Below are 19,302 nucleotides of genomic sequence, written 5' to 3'. Positions count from 1 at the left end.
CGTTAAGGGTGCTGTAACCCCCGAAAGTACACTCCAGTCCAAACCAAAAAAAAAATTATTTTCTGTGTTTGTGAATTGTGTGCGCAGTAGCCGCACGTGCATCAACAAAGTAGTGCCAAGCGTGCGCCTGTGTCATAAGTAAAGGGCCGGCTGGCTTGACCGTTAAGGGTGCTGTAACCCCCGAAAGTACACTCCAGTCCAAACCAAAAAAAAATTATTTTCTGTGTTTGTGAATTGTGTGCGCAGTAGCCGCACGTGCATCAACAAAGTAGTGCCAAGAGTGCGCCTGTGTCATAAGTAAAGGGCCGGCTGGCTTGACCGTTAAAGGGTGCTGTAACCCACAAAGTACACTCCAGTCCAAACCAAAAAAAAAATTATTTTCTGTGTTTGTGAATTGTGTGCGCAGTAGCCGCACGTGCATCAACAAAGTAGTGCCAAGCGTGCGCCTGTGTCATAAGTAAAGGGCCGGCTGGCTTGACCGTTAAAGGGTGCTGTAACCCCCAAAGTACACTCCAGTCCAAACCAAAAAAAATATTATTTTCTGTGTTTGTGAATTGTGTGCGCAGTAGCCGCACGTGCATCAACAAAGTAGTGCCAAGCGTGCGCCTGTGTCATAAGTAAAGGGCCGGCTGGCTTGACCGTTAAAGGGTGCTGTAACCCCCAAAGTACACTCCAGTCCAAACCAAAAAAAATATTATTTTCTGTGTTTGTGAATTGTGTGCGCAGTAGCCGCACGTGCATCAACAAAGCAGTGCCAAGCGTGCGCCTGTGTCATAAGTAAAGGGCCGGCTGGATTGACCGTTAAAGGGTGCTGTAACCCCCAAAGTACACTCCAGTCCAAACCAAAAAAAATATTATTTTCTGTGTTTGTGAATTGTGTGCGCAGTAGCCGCACGTGCATCAACAAAGTAGTGCCAAGCGTGCGCCTGTGTCATAAGTAAAGGGCCGGCTGGCTTGACCGTTAAAGGGTGCTGTAACTCCCGAAAGTACACTCCAGTCCAAACCAAAAAAAAATTATTTTCTGTGTTTGTGAATTGTGTGCGCAGTAGCCGCACGTGCATCAACAAAGTAGTGCCAAGCGTGCGCCTGTGTCATAAGTAAAGGGCCGGATGGCTTGACCGTTAAAGGGTGCTGTAACCCCCGAAAGTACACTCCAGTCCAAACCAAAAAAAAATTATTTTCTGTGTTTGTGAATTGTGTGCGCAGTAGCCGCACGTGCATCAACAAAGTAGTGCCAAGCGTGCGCCTGTGTCATAAGTAAAGGGCCGGCTGGCTTGACCGTTAAGGGTGCTGTAACCCCCGAAAGTACACTCCAGTCCAAACCAAAAAAAAAATTATTTTCTGTGTTTAGCCGCACGTATATATCAAATCGATATAACATAAATGGAGGACCAAACTTTCTCCGATAAAAATAAAATAGAGAAAGATCAAGAACCACTTCCTCCTAGTGCTGAAGCTGCTGCCACTAGTCATGACATAGACGATAACATGCCATCAACGTCGTCTGCCAAGGCCGATGCCCAATGTCATAGTAGAGGGCACATACAATCCCAAATGGCAAAGTTCAGGAAAATGACCTTGAAAAAGACATTTAAATCAGCTGAAGAGAAACGTAAACTTGCCAATATGCCATTTACGACACGGAGTGGCAAGGAACGGCTAAGGTCGATCCCTAGTATGTTCATGACTAGTGGTTCAGCTTCACATGACGATGGAAGCCCTCCTCCCACTAAAAAAATCAAAAGAGTTAAGCTGGCAAAAGCACAGCGAAGAACTGTGCTTTCTAAGAAGATATCACAAATCCCCAAGGAGAGTCCAAGTGTGGTGGTGGTTGCGATGCCTGACCTTCCCAGCACTGGACGTGAAGAGGTGGCTCTTTCCACCATTTGCACGCCCCCTGCAAGTGCTGAAAGGAGCACCCACAGTCCACTTGCTGATATGCAAATCGAAGAAGTCACTGTTGAAGTACAACAGGATGAGGATACTGGTGTAGCTGGCGCTGAGGAGGAAGTTGGCGAGGAGGATTCTGATGGTGATGTGGTTTGTTTAAATCAGGCTCTGGGCGAGACAGTTGTTGTCCGTGGGATGAAAAAGCCCATCACGGTCATGCCTGGGCAGAAGACCAAACATTCCACCTCTTTGGTCTGGCAATATTCCTATCCAAATCCGGACAACAACTGTCTTGCCATATGTACCATATGTAAAGGTGAAATAAGTAGGGGTAGGGACGTCAACCACCTAGGAACATCCTCCCTTATACGGCACCTGCAGCGCGTTCATAAAAAGTTACTGTCAAGTTCAGAAACTTTGGCTAAGACCGTAAGCAGTCCAGGGACACCTAAATCCCGTTGTCCTGTTGTATCCAAGCGCCTGCAAACCACACCGTCAACTCCCTCCTCGTCAATTTCCTCCTTAGTCAGGATCGGAAGTAGTCCTGCAGGCCATGTCACTGGCATGACTGACTCTCCTATCCGGGATTCCTCTGGAGGATCCTGCATTGCTACGCCTACTGCTGCCGCTGCTGCTGTTGCTGCTGCTGGGAGTCGTTCATCCCAGAGAGGAAGTAGGAACACCACTACTTTTACTAAACAATTGACCCTCCAACAGTCCTTAGCGAGGAGGATGAAGTACGACAGCAGTCATCCTGAAGCAAAACGTATAACTGAGGCCTTGACTGCTATGTTGGTGTTAGACGTGCGTCCGGTATCCGCCATTAGTGCAGTGGGATTTAGACAATTGATGGAGGTAGTGTGTCCACGGTTCCAAATCCCGTCTAGATTCCACTTCACTAGGCAGGCGATACCGAGACTGTACAGAAACGTCAGAAAAAGTGTCCTCAGTGTCCTGAAAAATGCCGTTGTACACAATGTCCACTTAACCACGGACATGTGGACAAGTGGAACAGGGCAGACTAAGGACTATATGACTGTGACAGCCCACTGGGTAGATGTATCACCTTACGCAGCAACAGCAGCAGCGTCACCAGTAGCAGCATCTCAGAAACGCCAGCTCGTTACAAGGCAGGCTACGCTGTGTATCACCGGTTTCAGTAAGAGGCACACCGCCGACAACCTCTTAGAGAAACTGAGGGAAATCATCGCCCAGTGGCTTACCCCACTTAGACTCTCCTGGGGATTTGTGATATCTGACAACGCCACCAATATTGTGCGGGCATTACATCTGGGCAAATTCCAGCACGTCCCATGTTTTGCTCACACAATAAACTTGGTGGTGCAGAATTTTCTGAAAAGCGACAGGGGCGTGCAGGAGACGCTTTGGGTGGCCCGAAAAATTTCTGGCCACTTTCGCCATTCAGCGACTGCGTGCCGAAGACTGGAGCGCCAGCAAACACTCTTGAACCTGCCCCGCCATCACCTGAAGCAAGAGGTTGTGACGCGGTGGAACTCAACCCTCTATATGCTTCAGAGGATGGAGGAGCAGCAAAAGGCCATACAAGCCTATACATCCACCTATGACATAGGCAAAGGAGGGGGTATGCACCTGACTCAAGCGCAGTGGAGAATGATTTCCGTGTTGTGCAAGGTTCTCCAGCCCTTCGAACTTGCCACACGTGAAGTCAGTTCAGACACAGCCAGCTTGAGTCAGGTCATTCCCCTCATCAGGCTTTTGCAGAAGCAGCTGGAGAAAGTGAAGGAGGAGCTAAGACGGAGCGATTCCGCTCGGCATGTGGGACTTGTGGATGAAGCCCTTCATTCGCTTTGCCAGGATTCCAGGGTGGTCAATCTGTTGAAATCAGACCACTACATTTTGGCCACCGTGCTTGATCCTAGGTTTAAAGCCTATGTGGTGTCTCTCTTTCCGGCCGACACAAGCCTGCAGAGGTGCAAAGACCTGCTGGTGAACACACTGTCAGCTGAAGCGGAACGTGACACGTCAACGGCTCCTTCTTCATTTTCTCCCGCAACTGGGGCTGCCAGGAAAAAACTTAGGTATCCTAAGCAACCCGCTGGCGGTGATGCAGGGCAGGCAGGACCAAGTTTGGACATCTGGTCCGGACTGAAGGACCTGGCAACAATTTCTGACATGTCTACTGTCACTGCATATGATACTGTCACCATTGACAGAATGGTGGAGGATTACATCGGTGACAGCATCCAAGTAGGCATGTCAGACAGTCCATACCTGTACTGGCAGGAAAAAGAGGCAATTTGGAGGCCCCTGTACAAGCTGGCTCTATTTTACCTGAGTTGCCCCCCCTCCAGTGTGTACTCCGAAAGAGTGTTTAGTGCAGCCGGGAACCTTGTCAGCGAAAGGCGTAGGAGGTTGCTTCCACAGAATGTGGAGAAGATGATGTTCATCAAAATGAATTATCAGCTCTTCCAGGCAGACCAGCCTCCAGAAGGTACAGAGGGACCTGTGGTGGTGGATTCAAGTGGGGACGAGTTAATACTTTGTGAGGATGAGGATGTACACACTGAAGAGGGTGAGGAATCGGTGGATGAGGAGGATGAGGATGACATCTTGCCTCCGTAGAGCCAGTTTGTGCAGGGACACATTAATTGCCAGCTTGTTTTGTGGGGGCCCAAACGAACCAATCATTTCAGCCACAGTTGTGTGGCAGACCCTGGCGCTGAAATGATTGATTTGTTAAAGTGTGCATGTCCTGTTTATACAACATAAGGGTGGGTGGGAGGGCCCAAGGACAATTCCATCTTGCACTTCTTTTTTTTCTTTGCATTATGTACAGTTTGGGGCCTAGTTTTTCTAACTGCCATCCTGTCTGCCACTGCAGTGTCACTCCTAGATGGGTCACGTGTTTGTGCCGCCCACTCGTGTCGCTTAGCATAGTCATCCAGCTACCTCGGTGCAACCTTTTGGACATGAAAACACTATTGTGAGGTGTGAGGTGTTCAGAATAGACTGGAAATGAGTGGAAATTAAGGTTATTGAGGTTAATAATAGCATAGGAGCAGAGAAACCAACAAATTCTGTGATTTTAGCTGTTTTTATGCTTTTTAAAAAAAAAAATACAGATCCAAAACACAAAACCCAGAACCCAAAACACGGAAGGGTGGTTTTGGCAAAACCAATCCAGATCCAAAACACGAAGAAAGATCCAGATCCAAAACCAAAACACAAAACACGAAAAGTGGCCGGTGCACACCCCTAGTTTTTACCAGAGTTTTTTTTTCCATGCTTGGGACGAATCAGTGGGAAGCCACTGTGCTTGTTCATGATGATAGGCATACAACCTAGATTAGTTTTTGTTTTTTTTTAAGTATTGAAGACTCCAGCCTAGGTGAGAAATACAGTAGAGAAAGATAATTTGTGTCTGGGATTTTTTTTTTTTTTTTATAAAATACTTTTTCAGTGTTTCTTTTATTTTTTAAAACTATTTTTTCACAGGTGGACTACAGATTACAGTGAGCTCTGGATGCCAGGGTATGCTGGTGCTTCTAGTCCTACAAGTGCCAGAATAACCAAATAATTTAGGTAGGACAGGACTTGGCGGGTCCTATAGTACTCTAACAAATGTGTTTCTATTTTTTTTTTTTTTTTTAAATTACCCTACAGCCACAGCACAGGGGTGTCGGAAGAGTTTTAGTGCTTTCAGCACAAATCTGTAACTCCCCACTGCAGATTTATTGCTATACTGCTACCAGCATTGGCTGGCAAAAGATTACTGTATAGAAGTTATGTAATTTGCATATAAAAGGAAATATTAAGTACATCCCCCCCCCCAAAAACCCCCCCACATTCCGTTACCTATCCAGATTTGGTCGTGTCTCGCGATAAAGACCAGCTGTACATAGGGAGCAAAACGCGTTACTTTTTTTTCAGACGCATTTTACGTTTACAAGCCACTTGCATTCAACTCTGCATAAGCCCCATGGTGTTTACCCGTGACATACCCATTCTGGAATAAGGCAATGATAGCAAGCACATCGTCCAAATATAAGAGTAGGATGAATGTTTATACGTTTAATGTATACCATGTCTGAAATTTAAAATTGTACAGATTGTCACCTAGATATTTTTCTTTACTTATTAAAGCACTGTTGAAACATGCTGTGATGCTTCAGGGACTTTTGACTTCAAGCCTATAGTAGTTTTGTCTGGTATGTGTTCTACGACTTACACACTTTTCAGAGGTCAGAGCAGAGCTCTCTCACATGGGAAGAGAGAGACTTACTGCATGTTCCAATTACAGCAACAGGAGCAAACTCGCCTTACCCCAACATTAGGAGTCTCACACTTACACATAACTCTAAAGTATTCCCTTACACTGGAAGTGTCTGCTCATATTGTGTCTGCCGGTGAAATAATAGAATGAGTTACCATGCCCTGACAAGCCGTGTGTGCATTTAATTAATACAAATTGACAGGAAGTTCAAATGTCTGAACGTTTATAAAATGCACAACCTAAATCAAGTTACAACATAATAAAACAAAGCTAATCAATTAAGTTTAATTATTGTCGCCAGTGTCCTCATTTAGCTTTTACCTTGTTCCAGCACGAAGCGGTTAGGTCAGAATCATCCTACAATCTCTTCAGCCTATAGAACTAAAATGTTTTGAATTATGTTTTACTACAGCAAGAATAACCCCACACATCAGGAACATGGCGAATTATATTTTGAGATCAAACCATCAGGGTTACAGCATATAAAAGGGTTGTGCACCTTCTGGTGACTTTCATTTATTGGCTTGTAAAAGTCACTTATAACTTTTTCTAAATACATATTTAGGTCACCCTGGGGTATGGCACAGCTCTGAATTACACACAATTAAATACATAGAGCGGTTATCCATGATGATATACAAATATACACCTATCCCTTCTGCGCTGTGTGGCACGAGACGATTTGCTCGACTTGGACGCTCTCCCAAGGGTAAGGATTCCTGGACTTATATTTCTACTTTCTTATTTGCATCGTAGCCACATGCAAAGTAATGACCGAGGCACAAAAGATTACTACTCTTGTAACAAAGAAGTTGGTATAAAGTCGGGTGTATCTGAATGCGAAATGCTACGTTACAGAGTCACAGCCGCTGACACTGTAACGTAGCATTTCGCATGCGGATACAGCCGTAGTCGCACACAGAATATAAGCATGCCGCATATCATTTTAATCCGCAGAAGTTGCCAGTGCGCCCTATTCACACCGCTTTGCAAATTAGCTGCATTTTAAGGTAAAAAGTTGCAAGAAAGGACGCTCAGCGCTACAGAGTCGCATGGTGCTCGCATGTTATGTTTAATGTGACCTGTAGTGCACGGAGGTAAGATGTATGTGGATACATCTGTATCTTCTTACCCAGGATAGTGCCAGAGTTTCGCACAGCATCGGCGTGCACTGCCAGTGTCCCCGTGCATTTTAATTCTATCGCATTAGCGAAGTGAATAAGACGCATATTTTGTAAAAAGTCTTTGGCAAGAAGGCTTAGTTGCAAAGTCTGAGGCTGGCTGTATGCGGACACATCTGTGAGAGATATGCCTAAAAGATAGGTCTAAAGAAGAAAAAGTTGCATGAAGGTATGCACAAGTCTACACTCACTGAAATATGTTTCCTGGGGGTTGAGCAACAGGAATTTATATTAAGCAATATCCAAAACTGGGTTGATTTGCTTTATTGCACTCCATGGATATTTATTTGTGGGGCTGCTGCGCTATTTTTATTGTTGCTATTTAACAAAACCAGTATAATTGTGTCGGTTTAGGTTTGGAAGCGTCTTACAGTAACTAGCCAAATGTATTTCTAGATAAAATAATTTATCAATAAATTACATTGTGGAAGATGGACCCATCCCATAAGTGATATCATGGAAAGAGGCCACAATTTCATTTCATGGAGGGAATGGCTAAACTAGCTGCACAAACTGGGGCCCCTTCCTGGCTGAGCCCGATACAGATGTCCTGACTGTTACACCCTGTTGGCAGGTGTGAGATATTGCTATATTTATTCTGAGCAGCTTTGTGATCACATTTTAACCTCTGTCAAACCAGTGGTAGGAAGGAACGGACTACCTGCAAAATAACGTGCAGGTCCCTCAAGACCTGTAGGTGCTCTGACACTTGGGAGGTCTAAACAAATTCACCCCTGGAATTATACCCCCTTTTTTTTATTATAGTACAAAACCTGTGTAGATTAGAACAAGACAACGCTCACTATCCCTCTAAATGACTAAAGTATTCCAGCAAAAGATGGGCTATGTCGTTCTGGATGATGTCATATGATTGCAACCTGTATATACTGTATACATATATACATACAGAAATCTGTCTCCTCATGCATACACAAATTATAACGAGTCATACATTTGGTTTATAATCCGTGAGATAACACAAACTCATCCAGTCTCAATTGCCCAAATAGGAGGAGATTAAGGGTGGTATCTGGTATTCTAATAGCCACGGTAAATTACAGCGGCTAATTACCAAATAGCCACGATGCCGGCAGGCAGGCAAAACCAAATCCACAATAAGAAGCCCTTTTCTCCGCGATCGCGGCAGTAAAAATACATAGTTTTGCAGATCCTATTTGTTTTTGAGAGAAATATGGTAATTTTTGGATGTAAGAAATGGGGTTTAATTGGATACCCCCCCAAAAAAATCTGCAACCCCCCCCCTCCCCCATATTTCACGTCCAAATATTTTTCACATCTAATAGGATACAGCTGAAGGACTATGGGCCTTATGTAATCGGATGCGAGATGCAGGTATGGACCAGATTCTGCCGAGTCAGCCAGCATTTTTAAAAGCGGCAATAATTTATACCGGTTATCCCTTTTAACTTCTTGCTCTAAATATGCGGTCTAACCCGCCAGAATCACGCCTATACCTGCATCCCGCAGGCTATTACATAAGGCCCCATAAGTGGAGCCCCTCAGACAAAGGAATTACTTGACCGCTATATTGTCATTTTTCAGCAAAACTTGAATGCCCAAATGTTCACTGAAAATATTGAATTTTCTGTCAACAGACGACAATAAGATGTAAGATCTCTTCCACATCAAGCAAACGCTTCTAACTATCAAAATTATTGTGAACACACACTACAAATTATTGGCTTGGAGACGACCCTGGCTGAAGATGGCGTCCCAGTAACGCTGAGAGGCAATCATGCAACACTGAGCATCCTATGCACGCGACGCTTACAATTCTACCTTGGCCGCTTCTTCAAGTAGGCCAGGATTTGCACAGTAAGAGGCTGCATCTAAGGCAGACAAAATCTAGTAGGCTATCTACCATAATGCTAAGATGCTCTTGGTGTATTTACTATCTGAGTGGATTGTTAGTCAGGGTGTTGGGGAGGCAGACAGGACAAGCTAAAAGGCCGATGCTGAAATTTTGAATTCCGTGTACGACAGTTTCTTTCCTCATGAGCCCTAAAATACCCCCCACACTAATGCAACATTCAATATATATCATCTGAGTATAAACTCCAGATTAAGCTAATTATTATTATATCAACTTGTGGAATACATCTACTTCATGGTTGTTAGAGAAAATATTGACCCTTTTTTACTGTATACATATTTGTACAGTGACTGTAAAGCTGGGCACGCCCTGGAGAGATGTCAGGCCAATTTGCTCTTTTTTAACGACAAATCGCCTACATCGCTCATTGTGTACAGGCGGTTGTGCACATCAAACCTAGCGATATTACTAGTGACCTGTAGCAAGTTAATGAAGGATGTTACAGTGATCGTTCCGTTGTTCATTAACTTGTTCAAGTGTGGACGGGCAATCCCCGTTCAAGGGCAATCGTTTCAATGTCGGAATGAATGCCCATCGCTTCAGTGTCTACCCAGCTTAAGATGCAAACATACAATAGGAAACTAACCTCAGTTTTAGCAAACTTGGAAAAAAAGAAAAATATTTGCCAAATGTATTTATTTGACTAAATAAAAACTTTGCGGAAAATAAATTACACTGAGCACATAGAAAACAAAAATCAAGTACAGCTAAAACATTTGTACTTGAGCCCCAAACGCTTTTATTTGTGCTTTAGTGATTTTGCAAACTACATGCAGCTGTAAAACTGAAACTGATGGAGAACAAGGAACAGCCGCTTTGGTATAGTAATGTTTGTACTAAAACATTTTCTATGCCATTCTATGAATCTGGTATATTAGAGCTTTACAAATCTGTAATATACCAGATTCCACGGCTGGATTATCTCTGCTGCTTTCACTGATTGGGTAGAGGAGTGACAAAGAAAAATGTCCATCATTTAATCTTGTGTACTGTCACAGGTTTTGTGTTCATTTTCAAGGCAAACAAACAATTTCTATGGAAAACAGCCCTTCACAGATCAAACACCATATTCTGAGTGATGTTTATCCAGACAGGGAACAGGAACTGCAAGGGTGAGCAGAAGGGCAAAGTCCTGTTATGCTCCAACACCATTATTCAAGGGAGAGGTACCTACTAATGGTGCATTAAGGTTAATTAGATAGTAAGCTGAACACAGAGGAGGATAGTGCTTTCTTTTCGTTTTGGTAAACTAGCACTATTTCGCCTAATGCATAAGAACTGGTAGTGTACCGAGCTTGCTTTAAAACAATAGCTGTAGAGAAAGGATTAATCCATCCTGGATGGTACTGCTGCAGCTCAAAACAGAAGGTCAACTTTGATCACAAGCTTCAGAGGTTCCAGAGTATTAGCCTTAATGTTTACCTGCACAGCTACACAGATCAATTCAAGCTCCATTCAACTCAATACAATAAGAAAATTGCAATTGCATGCACCCCAACATTTAAAATGGCAATAAAGGGACTCTTGCTTTGCCAGCTGTGGCCGTTTTTGCCACCCACATAAATAGCAGTTATTTGTCTTCGGTAATTTTCCTAGTTAACATGAAGTCACTGAATGAGCATAGAGTGGTAATTAAACTCTGAGCGGTGGGGTGAGAGGTGTCCCCTATGAAGACTATTAAGGAACATTTCCAAGAATGTGGCTGCATGAAGCAGTTTGGTGGAGAGATGTGGTGATTTTAGGGATTTAAGCAATCAGTCGACTACTAAATCAGGAAAACGTTTTAACTATCGGGTGTGGTCCGTCTTAAATGTGATGTGGTCTATAGGGACCCATAGGAAGTTCTAGATTGGGGAGGGAAGTCAGCTGTATAGATTTGCAAGGATTCCATTTTTGTTTGTGTATGAGAATATGCCAAGTTCTCCAAACAAGTATTAAAAGGGGGTAATTGAATGTGTGTGTTGAGAAGGCCTTGTACTCCAGATGCATGAGAATATGCTACTCTACACCAGGTTTGTATAAGTGATTTGACCTTGTATCCAGTCTCGTTAACACTGTAGGTGTGCCCCGCGTGACTGTAGCGAACTGTATTTGGAAATAAGCTGTAGGTTGTTGCAGTTTAGTAAAATTGATGCATGATAATAGAGTAGTACAGTACCTAACAGATCATGAATAGCTTGATTGTGAGTTCACAAGAGAGTTCATGCAAATTGCATAATAATTTCGGAGAGGACAGCATCTTAACAGAGGATTGTTCTGCCAAAGAGATGGAAGGGAGTCTAATCGCCCCAAGTACTTTGTAGGTTTTATATTGCATAGGTAAGGTTGAGTCTATGAAGATTAGAGGAGAACTTGGGAAATTAAATATATAGGTAGGATACGGATTTAGTTGCGCAATGTAGTGAAAGTTTAGCCGCCACATGCACATTCAGAATGATGATATTTTACATCGACGTATTGTTTTCTGTGGATTTTTAGAGTTAGGTTTAGGCTAAAATAAGCAAAAAACCATAAGTCAACATTCTTGTGTTTACATGGGAAATTCTGAAGGTGTCGAAATTTAACCACGTTGACCTAAGTGTATGTCGACATATTGGTTGTTGACTTTACGTCCATGTCAACATTCTGACTGAAGTCATTCAGAACCGGTCCACATCCTGAATGTCGACTAGTCATACCACACCTGTGAAGAATCAAAGTGCAAAGCACACACATAAAAAGGGTTCATATCAAGTGGAAGAGGAAAAAACACAAGCAGCACGCATGCGTGGCGCCTGTAACATCGTGTCCGTGCCGTGTAAATATCAAAACAGCATCAGAAACATTTAACACAAGTTCTCAGCTTTTGAGCATGTGCTGTAAGAGTGAACTAACGTGTTAACCTCTTTAGATGTAGAGCCCATCCCCCCTTTTTGTATAGGATGGAGATAAAATAGATGCATGCAATCCTAAAGTGCCACAAAATAAACTAAAGTATAGTAAAACAATCTGTAATTTAAAACGATAGAGTCTGTATGACAAGAAGACAGTGAGATTTCAATGTTCTGAATATCCAGATGAAAGTGACAAAACATTGGGACAGCTAATTTTTTTCTAGGAGGCATCAAAGCCAGACATGCGGGGTCATATTATTAAGTACGTAGAGCGGAAGAGGACAGATGCTACAGTGAATTATAACTTACTTCATCGGGCAACGGCATCTATGCTGCTCGACTGAGTGAGACCCTGTGGAACTATAAGCAAACACGGGAACTCTTAAGGTGTGTATCCACTAGCAGACTGTGAAGACTGCACGATTATGAGATTGTAATCATGCAGTCATTTCACAGTCTGTGCCTACACTGAATGATCAGTCGTTCAGTGTAGGCACATCAATCATCCCCAAACATGGGCAATCTGTCGTTATCGGCAGATTGACCAACATGTTCGGGCGATGATGGATGTAAAAAACGACCAGTGCACATCGCTGGTCGTTTTTGACAATAAGCTGCCCGATTTGTGCCCAATTAACAAGCGATTGAACGATAACGATGTCGTTATCGCTCTGTTTAATCGGGGAGTGGATATCCGCCTTTAGAGATCATATATTGTCTCAAACTAAGATATTGAATTTAGGGCCCGATTCATCACAGATTGCAACTGAAACAGCGTGCGCAGATCGGTCGATGGTGCACACTGCGCCTGCATCACAGTGAGTGTGAGTTAGAATTGCGACCGCTCTGCGATCACTTACGCAGAAAGAAAGTCATTGCAGAGTGAGTAGCAGGAGGTCAGCGTTTGGAGGGTGGTGACGCGGGAGCGGAAGGAGAAACGCAGGTGTGCCTGTTTGTTTGAATGCCGTTGCATGGGCGGCTTTGCGATTACATTCATTAGCATATTTTCGCAGCAGACCTGGGTGCGTAATCACAGGTGCGATCGCAATAGCGATCCGTAGTGAATCAGGCCCTTAAACCCAAATATGTCCACTTGATCCTCGCGAGATTTTAAGCTCTCATGACAAGGGTCCTCTCATCTTTTGTCTTCTCTACATAAATATGTTATTGTACACTGCAATTATGTATTTATATCCATTTTACAATGGTTTGTATCAGTCTGTAGTTTTGTAACTGTTCTATCCCCTTGTACAGAACTACAATATCCTTGCAGCACCTTATAAATTCTGGATAACAATTACATACACAAATACTATAGAGGGGACAGTAAGACTTTTAGCATCCGTGGACAAACTTTGGAAAAAAAACAACAACTTTACTGTGGCCATTAAAGAGCTACCTAACGAATGACTTACATACCAAATACGAAGATATCTTGGCCCAATTCCAAACTCATTATGCAGATTTATACAAGATGACTTCTACAGATGTTGCCCTCAAGTTGCAAATGTTAGCTGCAGGAGACATAACTTTATGAGACGTCACTGATACAGTTTCCACTAAGCACATTTGTAAAGCCGCTGGTCCCGACTACCCTCAAGGGATTACTATGAACTTCTGCAACTTCATTTTGTCCCCACATTGGCAATTTATTAAGTAAAGACTTTAAAATACTGGTTAATAGATAACAATCCCTTATTTGATAATTATTTTCGTTCATCGACTGGTTAAAAAAACATTTCTGCAGCACAACATTAAATTATCCAGATTATACTAAGTGATCTAACTCAATGGTATCAATTATATCCCTTTCACACTGCCAGCAAAAAACCCGGGTTATTGCACATGAACGCGCAGCAACCCGGGTAACTGCGCAGTGTGAAAGGGCCCAGTTGAAATAACCTGGGTAGAGCAACCCAGCATTTCAACTCGGATAAAGAGCAGGGTTTAACACAAATTCAACTTGGCTCACAGTGTACGGGTAACCCGGGTCCCGTTCACTGCATAGTAAGAACCGGCGCTTGGAGATTATCTCATCTCCAAGGGCTGGCTCAGCAGCGATGGCAGTGACGTCATTGACCCGGCATAATTGCCAGGTCGGGCCGCCAGTCTGAAATGGGTCTTAGCTGGGTCGCACCTGGGATGGACACTAGTACAAATCCTGTGTGCGACCGGGCATTTGCAATGTGAGAGAGATATAACTGTTACAGCCTTCATCTGTGCGAAAGGCCATCTCTATTCATTACAACTGCCCAACAGATTTTCTTGAATGCTGGAGCAGTATAAATAGCTGAAACACTTTTCCACCATTACTGGACCTATTTTAGTCTGGTCAGCGTCTACCTCTCGCAGCCTCCGAACCACCAGAATGGGTAATGTGCTTTTTCTCAACATTTTCCATTACATTTACTGGTCCCCCAAAAGGCTCTATCAAAAGGGCCTCTCCTTGATTCCCACATGCACTAAGTTTCACCAAGAAGAAGCTGATATCTACCATTGTTTAGGAGACTGCTCATTGGCCAGACAAATGGGCCTCTCCTTGATTCCCACATGCACTAAGTTTCACCAAGAAGAAGCTGATATCTACCATTGTTTAGGAGACTGCTCATTGGCCAGACACTTCGGCCTGATTCAGAGATGAACGCAATGGCGATGTTTTTGCAGAACAAATGATTGTTTGCTAATCGCACTGCGCACCGATTGCATTGCGATTACTCTCGTACACAGGAACTCGCAAAGTGAGTGACTGGTAGTTAGCACTTGGGAGTGGTAACGGGGGTGGGGGGGATGGTTAGAAAAATGCAGGTGTGTCTTACTGCTTGAACACCGTTTCATGGGCGTGCATAAATTAGCCATTGTGATCGCCTTTGCAGCATGAGAGCTCTCTGCTTGTCAGGAGAGCTGCAGTGTTTGCGGCTGGTTAGACTTGACTTACTGTACATGCCTAGTGACCACCCAATGTGCATCCATAGTAGCGATGTTTACACTGTTGTACGTTGTTGGCCGGATATGAGAAGGCAGCAGTGGGCGTCCCAATGCTCGGCTATGCTTTGGAAGGCATTAGCATAATTTACCAGCTGCGATCCGTGAGAGTATGCCGTTGCGATGGCATTAGCGTGAATCTCTGAATCAGGCTCTTAGTCCATCAACGGATAATGCAAGGTGGTAAAAATCTATTACAAGCAATTAGTGATGCTGGCTGGAAAACAATCCACCAGGATTGGACCACGAGTGGTCTCCTCAGCCGTCTTTAATATTGGAAAAATTTTTCTTTCGATTCAAAATTAACTGGGTGGACATGCTGTGGAACAAGGAATCACACATGGGTTGCTTCTTTCACAATGTTGGACAGTTACTTAGACGCTTTACCTTAGAATAGAAAAAAGAAAAATACTGCGCTGGCAGATACTGTAATTAAGTAAAATATATATAAATTTAATGACCAATAAAAATATAAATATGAAAATATATACAAATGGATACCAAATAGGTATACAAATAATAATAAATACAATAATCTAGATCACAGGTTCTCAAACTCGGTCCTCAGGACCCCCAAACAGTGCATGTTTTCCATGTCTCCACACTGAATCAAGTGAAATAATTAGCTCCACCTGTGGACCTTTTAAAATGTGTCAGTGAGTAATGAGTACACCTGTGCAGCTGCTGGGTGACCTGCAAAACGTGAACTGTGTGGGGTCCTGAGGACCGAGTTTGAGAACCACTGATCTAGATCAATAGATATGCATAAACATTGATAAAAATAAAAAAATCAGGAATATGAACAACGGTAATGAAACATGAAAATAATAATGGATAAAGAAATATGAATGTTGTTAGGAATCAGGAATGTGCTGTATCCCAGAGAGTTAATTAGTAATCCAAGATTAGTGTAGTCAAGTGCAACAAATATGAACAGTTGCCACAACTTGTAAATGATATTTAGAAAATGGCAGCAGTGAGTTCACCGTAGTAAAACATAGTATCCATTAAATGTCCTAATTTGCTGGATAACGTGGATCTTGTAAAAGAATAGGCAAGTGCCGTTGTACCTCAATGTGGTTAAGTAATTCCCCGTCGGGCGCCATAGAAGTGGGTCAGCGGAAAAGGCAAAGGCAGTGCCGACCAGCATGTAGATCTCAGACCACTAGTTACAATCCGGCAGCAATGATTCTCTATCTGGCTCACATATGCAAGGAGCCACCCAGGTGGGAAAGTACTGGGGAGGTTTTGCTGAGCTAGCGTGTGTGTAATAAGCGCATGCGCGTCTTATGAAAAGTTCCTTTCGCCAGCAGTTGGTGTGGCCTGCACTGGATAGGGAGTCGCAGATGTGTTGCAAGGTATCTGGTAGCAGCAGAACAAAACAATGGGCAGCAACGCGTTTCGTCCCAATCCTGGGACTTTCAAGCTAAATGCCCATGACGAAAAGTCCCTCTTTAAATAGCTAACCTTATGAATCGAATCAGTCTTTAATTGTCAATCATTAGATGCAGGTTTGCAAGTTGAGAAAAACCTCAATAAAGCGTTCTTTCTACATGTAATGATAAAAGACATAGCTTACCTATCATTAATAATATCATATAATTAATATTAGATAGGAAAATATGTGTGTTGCAACAAAACAATGAAATTAGTAACTAAAAGCACAACATAAATGAATGACATGTCAAAGAGACGTCACTCAACATTAAATCTTAATCTGAAATGAATTAGTAGGCGCATTAGGTCACTCTATGGAGCAATGTATAAATAAAATGTTAGCACCAAAATCCCTGGTACAGAGACAAAAACCCAGGTGCAGAACACGTATAAAAATATGTACAAAAATAATAAATTAATATGTAGATAAGTGAATCTATAGAGTGTCACAAGACACATACCAAAAGGCAGCAGAATGCGTACGGATGTGAACAGACGAACAAAACACATATCTAAAAACGCCCCACAAATATAAAACAATAATAGCACCATAATGGCGAATACTCATATTACAAGGAGGCAGTATACAAAAATAGACTGAATTGGATGAAGTTAAATTGAATAGAGTTATATTAAATATAATAAATTAAATATCTTAATGTGATGGGCCACAATAATAAGATCCAGAAATAACTAAAATGGAGAAACAATAAAATATATAGTTATAAGGACCAAAAAATAGTAATATTGGTAATATCAGATAACTTTCTTCAGGGTTATGTTGTCTCTCGCACATCAGAGACACCACACATCATCTTAAGAAACTAGAGAGTATCCACTGGCGTCCAGGGTATGGTTTTCACACCCTGGACAGACAGGCCCTCTATACAAATATCCCACACGAGGGAGGCATTTTGGCCGTAGAAAATACACGTATGTCAGATGTTGCGGTCTCTGAGAGACCACGTAATTATTTTCTGTTTGATTCCACTTATTTCCTTCAGGTTCTTGGTACTGCCATGGGAACCAGATTTCGCCCCGAGCTTTGCGAACCTTTATATGGGCACATTTGAAGACCAATACATATGGAATGGACCGTTCGGGCAGAGTCTGGTTTTCTATGGCAGGTACATTGATGATTTGATTTTCATTTGGGATGGGGTTCACGATTCGGTTGCACACTTCACTGAACACCTCAACAATAATAGTATGAATCTTCACTTCACTTCCACTTTTAGTTGCACTTCAGTTGATTTTCTTGATGTCACTCTCTCCGTTGAGGAGAATAAGATCATTTCCACTTTGTTTCCGAAAACGGTGGATTGCTGCTCCTATTTACATTATAGGAACGGACACCACCGTCCATGGGTTAATAATATACCAAAAAGTCAGATGGGTCGCATCATGAGGAACTGTATGAAAACAGTAGATTTTGAAATTCATGCTAAAAAACTAGAAACTAGCTTCTTAGACAGAGGATATCCCCCAACACTTATAAATGAAGCCAGAATGCATGCAATAGAGAGAGGAAGAAGTACTAACAAGTCTATACTTAATAATGATGTGAGTACTAACTCCACTGTAACTAGTGAAGACTTAGAATCTGCAAATACCATTATAGACCCCTCACTTTTATTCACTTCACAATTCAACAATGAGCCTAGACTGATACGATCAATTATAAACAAAAATTACACACTCTTACTTAATGATCCAGTCTTGTCCAAATGCATTAAACCTACACCTACAATTGTATTCAAAAAGAACTGTACTCTTGGTAGTTTTATGGCACCCAGTATGCTTGAAACCTTAAAACCAATCTCTGATACCAATTCCACCTGGCTTCCCATTAGACCTCTGGGATGTTACCGCTGTAACCGTCCCAGGTGTCTAACGTGCGGTATATTCAAAATAGTCAAGATTTTTTCTTCAGTAACTAATAACATCGAATTTACTAATTGCCAAACAGATTATACAATTTATGTACTTAGGTGTACTTGCCCAAAGCAATATATTGGGCGCACCACAAGGCCTCTCAAAGATATGTTTAGAGGACACCGTACCAACATCCTTAAAGGACTTATGACTCATAGCGCATCTCAACACTTTGTTGAACATCACAATTGCTATCCCCAAGAGATTTCCATGTTGGGAATCAATACTATTAATTACACTCCTAGAGGAGGTGATCGCTTCAGGAAACTCTGTAGAGCCGAATCCGAATGGATATTCAAGCTCCAGACTTTGGCTCCAGATGAGCTTAATGAAGCCTTGGAATTTATTGATTAGTTCGGGATGTGGCTGGTGGTTGCCGACTGTCATCCAGATGTACTGTCTAGTCACTGGATGGCACACGGCATCCCCCACCCACATCCTAATTCACTTTGCCAGCTACCAACTCACTCTTTGTATGTCCTTCCATTTCTCCTCTTTTTCCTCCCACTGGTACGGTTTTCTCCATCTTCCCTCTCCTCCCCTCACCTACGGTGCCAGTCTTTCTTGTCTTCTATACAATATAGAGATACATACACTGTACCTCATTACTGATATTATCAATATTACTATTTTTTGGTCCTTATAACTATTTATATGTTTTATTGTTTCTCCAATTTAGTTATTTCTTGATCTTATTATTGTGGCCCGTCACAATAAGATTTTTAATTTATTATACCTAATTTAATATAACTCTATTCAATTTAACTTCATTCAATTCAATCCAATCTATTTTTGTATACTGCCTCCTTCTAATATGAGTATGCGCCATTATGGTGCTATTATTGTTTTATATTT

General features: G+C 42.5%; 1 protein-coding gene across 3 annotated transcripts in view; it reads right to left on the bottom strand.

Moving 5' to 3' along the window:
- Positions 1 to 19,302, bottom strand: part of ARL15 (ARF like GTPase 15) — a 384,574-nt gene that overhangs the window by 95,712 nt on the left and 269,560 nt on the right. The window lies entirely within an intron of this gene.

This window comes from Taudactylus pleione, unplaced genomic scaffold (assembly GCF_031769625.1).
Source record: "Taudactylus pleione unplaced genomic scaffold, aTauple2 ptg000092l, whole genome shotgun sequence".
NCBI classification, from domain to species: Eukaryota; Metazoa; Chordata; class Amphibia; order Anura; family Myobatrachidae; genus Taudactylus; species Taudactylus pleione.
This window is presented reverse-complemented; position numbering and strand designations above follow the sequence as displayed.